Below are 11,950 nucleotides of genomic sequence, written 5' to 3'. Positions count from 1 at the left end.
AGGTGGAGCCAGATGTTGGCTTTCAACACAGCTCAAGCCACAAGGCATAGACTGAGGCTTGATGTGTGTAAAGCGGGATCCTCTTTCCTACCACCACAGTAAATAAAAATACAACTTTGTGCTTATTTAGTGTCTCCAATGCTCAAAGACATTAATGGAGCTCTGGGTTAGTATTAGCCCATCTGTAGGTGGGTCTCTTCATCTGCCGGATGTTCTTTTCCTGTGTGACAGTATGAAGAGCTTACTTTAGGCCACTTTTAATTGATACCCTAAAGCCAAAGAAGCCATACATTCTCCTTGGAATGGCCACTGCTGCCTCCTTTATGCACAGATTATAATGTGGTCAGAAGACCAGATGCATTTCTGTGCTCTCTAGTATTGTCTATGTCCAGTGGAACTTTGTCCAAAAGAAATAAGGTTAAAGTACAGAAAATGAAAGAGAAGTTTGTGCAAGAAGTACAGGATAAGTGTCCAGAAACAGATCTGGCACCAGCTCAAGAGGAGCGGAACTACCTCAGATGAATGTGGATGGTGGCGGTGGCATCGGTTTAGAGATGAAATGGGGAAAACCAAGGGAAAGTGTAGGTGGGGTGATGGACCAATGAACTGAAAATAGTGATCCAAAAAAAGAAAATGATTCATAAAGAAAAAACCCATCCAGTGCGAATGAAAATGAGTGCAAAGAATGAAAGCAGACTGCCAAGTGGGAGGTGAAGAAGGCCAGAGAAAGAGTGCCCTAGACTCCTGTATGCTGAGCTCTCAAATGACCCACATCTGCCTGGCAAAAAGGATCTGTAGCATTGCAAAACTTAGATGCCAAGGGAAGGAGGATGGTGTTGCAGTACCATCGTAAATCTCACAAATGTAGGGCAGGAAGGGACTTCAAGAAGTCATTAAGTCCAGATCCCCATCCCCATTCCCCACGTGGATCAAGTAAACCTAGACCATCCCTTACAGGTGTTTGTCCAACCTGATCTTAAAAACCTCCAATGACAGGGATTCCACAACCTCCTTTGGAAGCTTATTCCAGAATTTAACTACCATTGTAGTTAGAAAGTTTTTTTCCTAATATCTAACCTAAATCTCCCTTGCTGCAGATTATGCCCATTACTTCTTGTAGTACCTTCAGAGGCCATGGAGAACAATTGATCTCAGTCCTCTTTATAACAGCCCTTAACATACTTGAAGACTTATCAGGTCTTTTCAGTCTTCTTTTCTCAAAACAAAATGTGCCCAGTTTTTTTAACTTTTCCCAATAGATCAGGTTTTCTAAACCTTTCAGAGTTTTTGTTGCTCTCCTCTGGATTCTCTCCAATTTATCCGTTCTTTCCTGAAGTACGGCACTCAAAACCGGACACAGCGTTAAGACTGAGGCCATACCAGTGTTGAGCACGACAATTATCTCTCATATCTTACATGCAACAATCCTGCTAATACACCCCACAATGCCATTAGCCTTCTTTGCAACTACATCAGATTGACTCATTCAATTTGTGATGGACGGTTTGAGGATGCATCAGGCGAGGTATTTCCAGCAAAGATAAGGAGGTGTTAGTACCGTTATATAAGGCACTGGTGAGACCTCATCTGGAATACTGTGTGCAGTTCTGGTCTCCCATGTTTAAGAAGGATGAATTCAAACCGGAACAGGTTCAGAGACGGGCTACTAGGATGATCCGAGGAATGGAAAACCTGTCATATGAAAGGAGACTCAAAGAGCTTGGCTTGTTTAGCCTAGCCAAAAGAAGGCTGAGGGGGGATATGCTTGCTCTTTATAAATATATCAGAGGGATTAATATTAGGGAGGGAGAAGAATTATTTAAGCTTAGTACCAATGTAGACACAAGAACAAATGGGTATAAACTGGACACTAGGAAGTTTAGACTTGAAATTAGGCGAAGGTTTCTAACCATTAGAGGAGTGAAGTTCTGGAACAGCCTTCCAAGGGGAGTAGTGGGGGCAAAAGACATATCTGGCTTTAAGACTAAGCTTGATAAGTTTATGGAAGGGATGGTATGATGGGATAGCTTAATTTTGGCAACTGATCTTTGATTATCAGCAGATAAGTATGCCCAGTGGTCTGTGATGGGATGTTGGATGGGATGGGATCTGAGTTACTGCAGAGAATTCTTTTCTGAGTGCTGGCTGGTGAGTCTTGCCCACATGCTCAGGGTTTAGCTGATCGCCATATTTGAGGTCGGGAAGGAATTTTCCTCCGGGGCACATTGGCAGAGGCCCTGGAGGTTTTTTGCCTTCCTCTGCAGCGTGGGGCGTGAGTCACTTGCTGGTGGATTCTCTGCAACTTGAGGTCTTCAAACCACAATTTGAAGGCTTCAGTAACTCAGACATAGGTTAGGGGTTTGTTATAGAAGTGGATGGGTAGGGTTCTGTGGCCTACTTTGTGCAGGAGGTCAGACTAGACGATCATATTGGTCCCTTCTGACCCTAAAGTCTATGAGTCTATGAGACAAGAACCCCCAGATCTTTTCAGCAGTAGGATCAACTAGCCAGTTATTTCCCATTCTGGAGCTGTGCCTTTGATTTTTCCTTCCTAAGTGAAGTACTTCACACTTGTCTTTATTGACATTCATTTTGTTGATTGAAGACCAATTCATTAAGGTCATTTTGAATTCTAATCCTGTCCTCCAAAGTGCTTGCAACCCCCTCCCAGTTTGGTGTCATCCCCAGATTTTTAGCACATACTCTCCACTCGGTTATCCAAGTCATTAATTAAAATATTGACTACTACCAGACCCAAGACTGACTCCTGCGGAACTCCACTAGATCCAGCCTCCAGTTTGACAGCAAACCATTGATAACTACACTTTTGAGTACAGTCTCTCAGTCAGTTGCATACACACACCTTATAATAAAGGTGGTGTAAATTAAATTCTCTAGTTTACCTATGAAAATATGTGGATTGTGTCAAAAGTGCTACTAAAACCCAAGCTCTATTACATGCACTGCTTTCCCCACATCCGCTAGGGCAGTAACCCTGTCAAAGAAGGAAATTAGGCTGGTTTGGCTGTTCTTGATAAATCCATGCTGGCTATTCCTTAGAACTCTATTATCCTCTAGTGGGTTACAAACTGAGTGTTTAATAAATTGTTACACTATCTTTCCAGGTATCCCAGTTAGACTGCAGATCTATAACCCTCCGGGTCCTCTTTGTTTCCTTTTAAAGGCAGGTCCTGCATTTCCCCTTCTCCAGTCTTCTGGGACCTCACCTATCCTCCAGGCGTTCTCAAAGATAATCACGGTTCTGAGATTGCTTCAGCTAGTTCCTTAAATCCCTTAAAATGAACTCCATAAAGTCCTGCCAATCTCAATGCATCTAACTTATTAAAATATTTTTAACCTGATCTTTCCCTATTTTGGCTTGCGTTCCTTTCCTCGTGTTAATATTGTGTTGAGTATTTCTCACCATTAACCTTTTTTGTGAAGATTGAAGCAAAAAAGACATTAAACACCTCAGCTTACTCGATGTCATCAATTATTAGCTCTCCTTCCCCACTAACCTACACTTGCCTTTGTCTTTCTCTTGTTCCTAATGTATTTAAACAATCTCTTCTTGCTTTTTATGTCCCTTGCTAGGTGTAACTCATGTGGTGCCTTATCCTTTCTGGTTTTGTCCCTACATGCTTATGCTATTTGTTTGTACTTCTCCTTAGCGCTTTGTACAGGTTTCCACTTCCTGTGGGATTCCTTTTTGATTTCCAGGCATATTGGTGTCTCACTGTTCTTCCTAAATTTCCTTTGCATTGGAATAGTTGGCAGTTTTGTGCTTAACTTCTCCTTGAGAAACTGCCAGCTCTCCTTTACCTCTTAGATTTTCTTGCCATGGGACCTTATCCACCAGTTCCCTGAGCTGAAAATCAGGGAGAGACTACTAGTAAGACCTGAACAAGTGAAGAAGAAGGGGAAACAATACTTTGAACATCTCTTAAATGAGACAAACCCCTTTAGGGCAGAGTTGCCAATGTGGTGCCTGATCAAACAAGTTTATTAACTACAAAAGATAGATTTTAAATGACTACAAGTAATGAGGCATACAAGTCATAATTGGTTACAAATAAATACAAAGTAAAACACAACTAATACCTAACTTAACCAAGTGAATTCAAAACAAAGATCTCTCACCACATTACAGCAGTCTTCCTGGCTGAAGTCCTCTCAGCTAGTAACCTTCCCCAGTCCAATGATGCTTCCTTTGTCCTTCAAGTATTGTCAACGTCGTGAGTAGAGATGAAGGGAGAGATGATTTGTTCTTCCTTCTTATGCTTTTCTTCTTCGAGGATCATCTCCAACCGAGGTTCAGGATAAATCTGCTGGATGGGAATCCTCAGCTGTTTCTTTGTCAAAAATGTAAATCTTTGCACAAATCTTCCTGCCAAAGAATGGCCAATGAACCAGACGATAGTCCACTTGATTTTGTTGACACCTGGCTGAGGCTTTGGCTAGCTTTTTGTATCTGGGGAACTGGTTTGTGGCTGTTTTTAGTATTATCATACACTAGAATCTTATAACTTTACATACAATGTTGTCATACATTTTACCAGGACAATAGTGATCAGCAAATTATGAGTTTTCAAATGATACCTCACAAGGCATACTTTATAAAAGATTTATCATGGTCCTATTAAAAGGGTTGAATGTAGGGGTACGGACTGTCACATCAACAGGATAGCTTCTGGGCTTTTATAGACCAAGAAAAGGTATACAATACAGTGGACAGAAGGATGTTCACATCAGTGCTGAGGAAATATGGAGTGTCTGAAGTTTTAATAACTATGGTGAATGCCCTATATAGATGGCCTAAAACAGTGACCCAAACATTGTTTGGAATTAAACGTCTATTTGCAATCAAAGTCAGACTGACCCAGAGATCAGCCTGCACCAGGAGCCAGCCCTAATTCTGCTGCTGGTTATCGTATTGATGGACTATGTCAGCAGGAAAATCCCAGTGGGGAAAGGTGAGAAGCTGCTATATGCTGATGACATAGCAACAAGGGCATCCTCAAATGAAGTTCTAGAGAAAATAGTAACCCAGTGGTATGACCAGCTAAACTGGCATGGGATGAAAATGAGAATGATTAAGATTGAGGTTGTGTGAGGCAGTAGAAGTGCCACCAGAAGCCTAGATGTAGAGATTAATGGAGTGAGACTAGGTCAGACTGATCAGTTCAAGCACCTTGACAGCTGGGCCATGGAAGAAGGCGAGCCTGAACATGAGATTTGGGGATGCTGGAAGACTGAAATAACTCAGGTGGTGCATTTAACAAGCATAATGTGACAGGGTGGGGGAACCCCATCCAGGGCAAGATGAAAGTACCCCATCCTCCAAGCTGTGCTCTATCTCATGTTGTCAGAGGTGTTGTTGTTAGATGCACTACCGGTGTGGTGCTCTGCTCTGCTCTCTCCTTGTTGGTATCACTTGGCTGCGTGCGTGTGTTCCCTCTGTGTGCTGCCCCAGCTCTGCGCAGATAGCTGACACAGCAGACCCAAAGAGAACCCCCAATGACCACAGAGTCTAGTAAGGTACGAAGGCACGTCGGCCAGGTTTATTGCGACCTCCGACACAATTGCAGTTCCCTGTAGGTTTCTCAGCCTAATTCAGGGCATACTACGAGAAAGTGCCTCTTGGCAATGGACCCGGCTCAGTCAGTGGCGGGACTTTCCACTGCCCCCTAGGCCGGACAAAGACATTGCCCCAGGGAAACATTTTTATACACAGGTACAAACAAGTTACACATCACTCCTGACGTATTGAGGTGCAACCCCTCTACGCAGTAAGGTACAACCCCTCTACGTAGTAAAGTGCCGCCTCTCACCTTGTACATGTTGGTTCGATCAAAACAACTCTATCTATCATATTACCCTTTTGCCCCTGTCATTGAGATGGGTCGGCCTGTTCCTTGTTATCTGCGTGGAATGTGCAAGTATGTGAATGTTCTGATCTCTAGTGTTCAGTACCTTTCAGGTAGGTATCTTCTTGCAGCATCAGCCCTTTCCTTGCCAGCTTCTGTGAGCAGGGCCTGCCTCTGGCTCACAGCTTCACATTGCTTTATGTTAGCAAAGTCTTGACCATTACTTTAGTTCAGGCCTCAGGCCTCATACTGGGCCTTTATCAGGGCCTTCACTTACTACATTCCCCCACTTTTTGTCTTTTTATGGGGAGGATGTTTACCCATCGTCCCGGAAAAGCATAATGCATGGACTAAAGATAACCCAGTGGGCTAACCACTGTTATGTGATTACCTTATTTTACCATCCATACACTCATGCCCCATCTGTCTGTTTAGTCTGCACATTCCCTCGTACGACTGAGAGACAGATTTTATTATCCAATTATTTTTTAGTCCCTTATGGTGGGCCTGGGAATGTTAGGCCCGGGACCATAACTGAGGAATGTAATATTATGATTGATCCTTAGAGGCACTTCCAAATAATTAATATATATGAATTATATGGATATAGCATATATTTGTAGTGTGTATGGGCATATATGTATAGTATGTATGTGTACATATGACACCAACTTATATCCAAGTGTAACCATGTTTTTCCAGGCTGCTGATGTACTTTGGCCCTTTTACTTTGGTGATACAGATAGAAACACATTTTCATTATGGCAATTCCAGTTATCATGTGTCTAATCATTAATAGTAGGCTAAGTGTTTTAAAATACTGGGATAGGATTGTGATAGTGTGTCCCACAGTGCTATGTATATGAGAAGTAAAACAGAAATTTGGAGTAGTGACACTACCACTGAGGCCTATATATATAAATATATTGTAATTAGTTACTACACAGTACTGTCCATTCATATTATAGATTATCCTTAAGGCTGATTGTCACCATCTGGTCAGCTTTACTGGGCAGGAAACAGAAGTGGGTAGCTTCTCTGTTCCATTGGTTGAACTGCTCTGTGATACACCAGTAGTTGATGTAGATCCAGTTGTTTCTTATGGATGCTGTCTTCCAGATAACCTACTGAATGGACAGTAACCAATTTATCAAATATTGCTGTGTCAGGATTTAATATTGGTACCCAGACACTGAACAAGATTGTTTTGACATGTGCCTCAGTTAGGATGCAGTGTCACTGACCCAAATTATGACTGGTACTAACAGGCAATTTGTTTACCCAATTTGTAGTTACTATGTAGCTTAATTTCTTTACCAATTTGTTTTTTTTTTTTTGTTTGTTTGTTTTTTTGTTGCCTTCATGGTGTTTAGAATCCTGTGGCACCTTATAGACTAACAGACGTTTTGGAGCATGAGCTTTCGTGGGTGAATACCCACTTCCTCAGATGCATGTAATGGAAATATCCAGGGGCAGGTATATATATGTGTGCTAGCAAGCAAGCTAGAGATAACGAGGTCAGTTCAATCAGGGTGGATGAGGCCCTGTTCTAGCAGTTGAGGTGTGAAAACCAAGAGAGGAGAAACTGGTTCTGTAATTGGCAAGCCATTCACAGTCTTTGTTCAATCCTGAGCTGATGGTGTCAAATTTGCAGATGAACTGAAGCTCAGCAGTTTCTCTTTGAAGTCTGGTCCTGAAGTTTTTTTGCTGCAGGATGGCCACCTTAAGGTCTGCTATAGTGTGGCCAGGGAGGTTGAAGTGCTCTCCTACAGGTTTTTGTATATTGCCATTCCTAATGTCTGATTTGTGTCCATTTATCCTTTTCCGTAGAGACTGTCCAGTTTGGCTGATGTACATAGCAGAGGGGCATTGCTGGCATATGATGGCGTATATTACATTGGTGGATGTGCAGGTGAATGAACCAGTGATGGTGTGGCTAACCATAATTCCAGCTGTTGCATTCCTGAAGGGTTAAAATAATTAATTTACTGGATTTAAAGTTTTTACCTTATTTTCTTTCTGTTTCTTGTTTTGTTCTGTTTTTAATTGCTTTATCCTTTGGAGGTTTCTGTAAAAACTATAACTTTTCTCTTTTAAAACAAAGAGAAAGAGTAGAAGTGAGGAGAGGCGGGGGAAGAAGGGGGGTGGGTGAAGAGCAACCTAGATAGGTAGCAAGATCTGGGCCAAGAGAGATTAACTCTATCAAGGCATTTGAAAGTACAGACAGCAGCAGCAAGTTTAGCAAACTGAGAAAACACATAGAAGACAAAACTTAACCGATATGTAAAAATATTTGAGAAAGAAGGTTTTATTTTCGGATATGAGCGCGGAGTGCGGTTCCATGGGTCAAAGCAATTGGGAACCTGCACAGTTGGGAATTGCGCCCCTGTTTTTTATTCTAATTATGAGAGGAGATTGGGGGTAGTTACCTCCTCTTGTAAAACCTGAATTTGTTCCCCCAGTGTCTGTTGCTTTTGTGTGCATGCCAGATGGATAGTGGGAGTGCCCTTTTTTGCTGCAGTTAACTGTTTTTGGGCAACTCCATGTGTTAATGCATCAATTCTAGGTGTTAACCCGCTTAATTTTAGTTTTTTACTTTGAAATTCTTTTTTATTCACTCCCCTGCAATTACTTCGCAGCTCCTGTCTCCTAATGTGCTCTGTGAACTATTGCAATTTTACTTTATTTTATTTACCAATTCAATGAGAGTATTGTTTGCTACTCTTTCCTTCTGTGCACTTCCTTGTCCCGTTCTGACAGGCACCAGTCCAGGTTCCGGTTTAAGTTTAACTGGAACCCGGCTTTTATCATAAGGTGATGGTTGCAATGCAGTGGACCCAGTTTCATGTTTTAATTTTACTGGGACCACCTCTTTTCACTTCTGTCCCCATTCTTCAGACACAGGGTAGCTACCTGAAGCCTGCTGTTTACCACCAATATTTATAACAGGGGACGGCACATGTATTTTTTGTAGGTTTATTACAGTTGTTTCCAGTGTTTCACTCTGTTCCTGTACTGGTTGTCTCTGGGCTGCTTGCCACCCTGCAAGGGCGGTGGGAGCATTCCAGGGCTGTGTAGCTTCTTTTGATTCTTTTAACTCTTTCTTTGTTACTGTTACTTGCCCTGCTTTTTCTATTACTTGTTTGTCCAGCATGCCAGCATGCTGTTTCAGCCATCTCACTGCCATAGACAGTAGTTGCAGAATTTTTGCTTTTTTACTTTTATTACTATTTCTTAGAGCCTCGGATTCTACCATCGCTCTATATATGCCAGTCCATGTTTCCCCATTCTTCAATTCATATGGACCCCCCTTACTGGCAATCCAGCGGGTCCATGAGTTATAAAACTCCATGGGGATCAAAAGGGAGGGGATAAGGGGGTTCCCTAGCTCGAGGTTTTCTGTCATGTTAGATTGCGATTCTTATGGTGGACAGCTCGCTTACTCACCAGATCAGCGGTCAGGGTCACCAGTGTTGTCAGAGGTGTTGTTGTTAGATGCACTACCGCTGTGGTGCTCTGCTCTGCTCTCTCCTTGTTGGTATCACTCGGCTGCGTGCGTGTGTTCCCTCTGTGTGCTGCCCCAGCTCTGCGCAGATAGCTGACACAGCAGACCCGAAGAGAACCCCCAATGACCACAGAGTCTAGTAAGATACGAAGGCACGTCGGCCAGGTTTATTGCGACCTCGGACACAATTGCAGTTCCCTGTAGGTTTCTGAGCCTAATTCAGGGCATACTACGAGAAAGTGCCTCTTGGCAATGGACCCGGCTCAGTCAGTGGCGGGACTTTCCACTGCCCCCTAGGCCGGACAAAGACATCGCCCCAGGGATACATTTTTATACACAGGTACAAACAAGTTACACATCACTCCTGACGTATTGAGGTGGAACCCCTCTACGCAGTAAGGTACAACCCCTCTACGTAGTAAAGTGCCGCCTCTCACCTTGTACATGTTGGTTTGATCAAAACAACTCTATCCATCATATTACCCTTTTGCCCCTGTCATTGGGATGGGTCGGCCTGTTCCTTGTTATCTGTGTGGAATGTGCAAGTATGTGAATGTTCTGATCTCTAGTGTTCAGGACCTTTCAGGTACATATCTTCTTGCAGCATCAGCCCTTTCCTTGCCATCTTCTGCGAGCAGGGCCTGCCTCTGGCTCACAGCTTCACATTGCTTTATGTTAGCAAAGTCTTGACCATTACTTTAGTTCAGGCCTCAGGCCTCATACTGGGCCTTTATCAGGGCCTTCACTTACTACACCTCAGAGCAGCAAGGCTAAATGGCTAGTGGGCTGCCCTTACCCACAGGGCAACCAGGGTAGGGGGTCCAACCTGCTCTACCAGGTCCCAGCCCAAGACCCTAACACTAGTGGAGTGCTCTGCCACTGAGTCAGCAGGGCTCCAACCAAAACATGCCAACTTCCCACAGGACGTCTACAGCTAGTCACCCCCCGCCCCTTCCTACCACATCTCTCAGAGCAGTAGTTGGGGTGGCATCTGGGTCTCTGGGCTTGCCAGCACCCACAGCTCCTCACAATTCCAATTCTTATTGGGCATCCATAGGTATCTGGACATCTGTCTGGGTCTTAGCACCACTGACTTCTACAGTCAGGGTTCCAGCTACTCCCAGGCTCAAGCATGCAAAGTACATCCTTCCTCCTCGGCAGTCAGCCCACACTGAGTTGTGTCTTCTTCAGTCCACAATGAAGAATCAGCCTTTTCCCCATCCAGTCCAGGGTGAGGGCACCCCATCGCCCCTGTGCTGCTGAGACTGAAAACCCAGCTGTCTGTAACAACAGTGCACCACACAAAGCTGTACAGTGCAGAAGCCTGGGCGATAACGAGATGGCATGCTCAATGTCTACAGGTGTTTAATGAGATGTCTTCACACCATAAGAGGAGTTATACAAAGAAACAGGTTTAGATGTGAAAGTACTAGGATGGAAGCCAAAGCCTGTGATGTGGCCAACAAAACCCAGGACACGCAACTTTGCTAGTTCAGACACATACGGAGAATGAATGAAGGGCACTTGGTGAAGACAGCATGGCAGGCAGCCCATAGGGGCTATAGGGGAGCAGGCAGTATAGCTATAGGTCTCCATAGGCAGTGGGCAGGCAGTATAGCTATAGGTCTCTATAGCCAGGGGAGCAGACAGCACACGGGAGCTATAGGGGAGCAGGCAGTATAGCTACAGGTCTCCATAGGCAGGGGAGCAGGCAGCACACGGGGGCTATAGGGGAGCAGGCGCTATAGCTATAGGTCTCCACAGGCAGGGGAGCAGGCAGCACACGGGGGCTATAGGGGAACAGGCAGTATAGCTATAGGTCTCCACAGGCAGGGGAGCAGGCAGCACACGGGGGCTATAGGGGAGCAGGCGGTATAGCTATAGATCTCCACAGGCAGGGGAGCAGGCAGCACACGGGGGCTATAGGGGAGCAGGCAGTATAGCTATAGGTCTCCACAGGCAGGGGAGAAGGCAGCACACGGGGGCTATAGGGGAGCAGGCAGTATAGCTATAGATCTCCACAGGCAGGGGAGCAGGCAGCACACGGGGGCTATAGGGGAGCAGGCGGTATAGCTATAGGTCTCCACAGGCAGGGGAGCAGGCAGCACACGGGGGCTATAGGGGAGCAGGCGGTATAGCTATAGATCTCCACAGGCAGGGGAGCAGACAGCACACGGGGGCTATAGGGGAGCAGACGGTATAGCTATAGGTCTCCACAGGCAGGGGAGCAGACAGCACACGGGAGCTATAGGGGAGCAGGCAGTATAGCTATAGGTCTCCACAGGCAGGGGAGCAGGCAGCACACGGGAGCTATAGGGGAGCAGGCGGTATAGCTATAGGTCTCCACAGGCAGGGGAGCAGACAGCACACGGGGGCTATAAGGGAGCAGGCGCTATAGCTATAGGTCTCCACAGGCAGGGGAGCAGGCAGCACACGGGGGCTATAGGGGAGCAGGCGGTATAGCTATAGGTCTCCACAGGCAGGGGAGCAGGCAGCACACGGGGGCTATAGGGGAGCAGGCGGTATAGCTATAGATCTCCACAGGCAGGGGAGCAGACAGCACACGGGGGCTATAGGG

At 45.0% G+C, this 11,950-nt stretch overlaps 1 long non-coding RNA gene across 1 annotated transcript; it reads left to right on the top strand.

Moving 5' to 3' along the window:
• The first annotated feature begins 10,939 nt into the window (after positions 1-10,939).
• Positions 10,940-11,875, top strand: LOC127036035 (uncharacterized). Its single transcript, XR_007769994.1, has 3 exons — positions 10,940-10,960; positions 11,062-11,321; positions 11,777-11,875. It is a non-coding gene; the product is annotated as an uncharacterized LOC127036035 (long non-coding RNA).
• The last annotated feature ends 75 nt before the right edge of the window (positions 11,876-11,950 follow it).

Source organism: Gopherus flavomarginatus, chromosome 17 (assembly GCF_025201925.1).
Source record: "Gopherus flavomarginatus isolate rGopFla2 chromosome 17, rGopFla2.mat.asm, whole genome shotgun sequence".
Classification (NCBI taxonomy): domain Eukaryota; kingdom Metazoa; phylum Chordata; order Testudines; family Testudinidae; genus Gopherus; species Gopherus flavomarginatus.
This window is presented reverse-complemented; position numbering and strand designations above follow the sequence as displayed.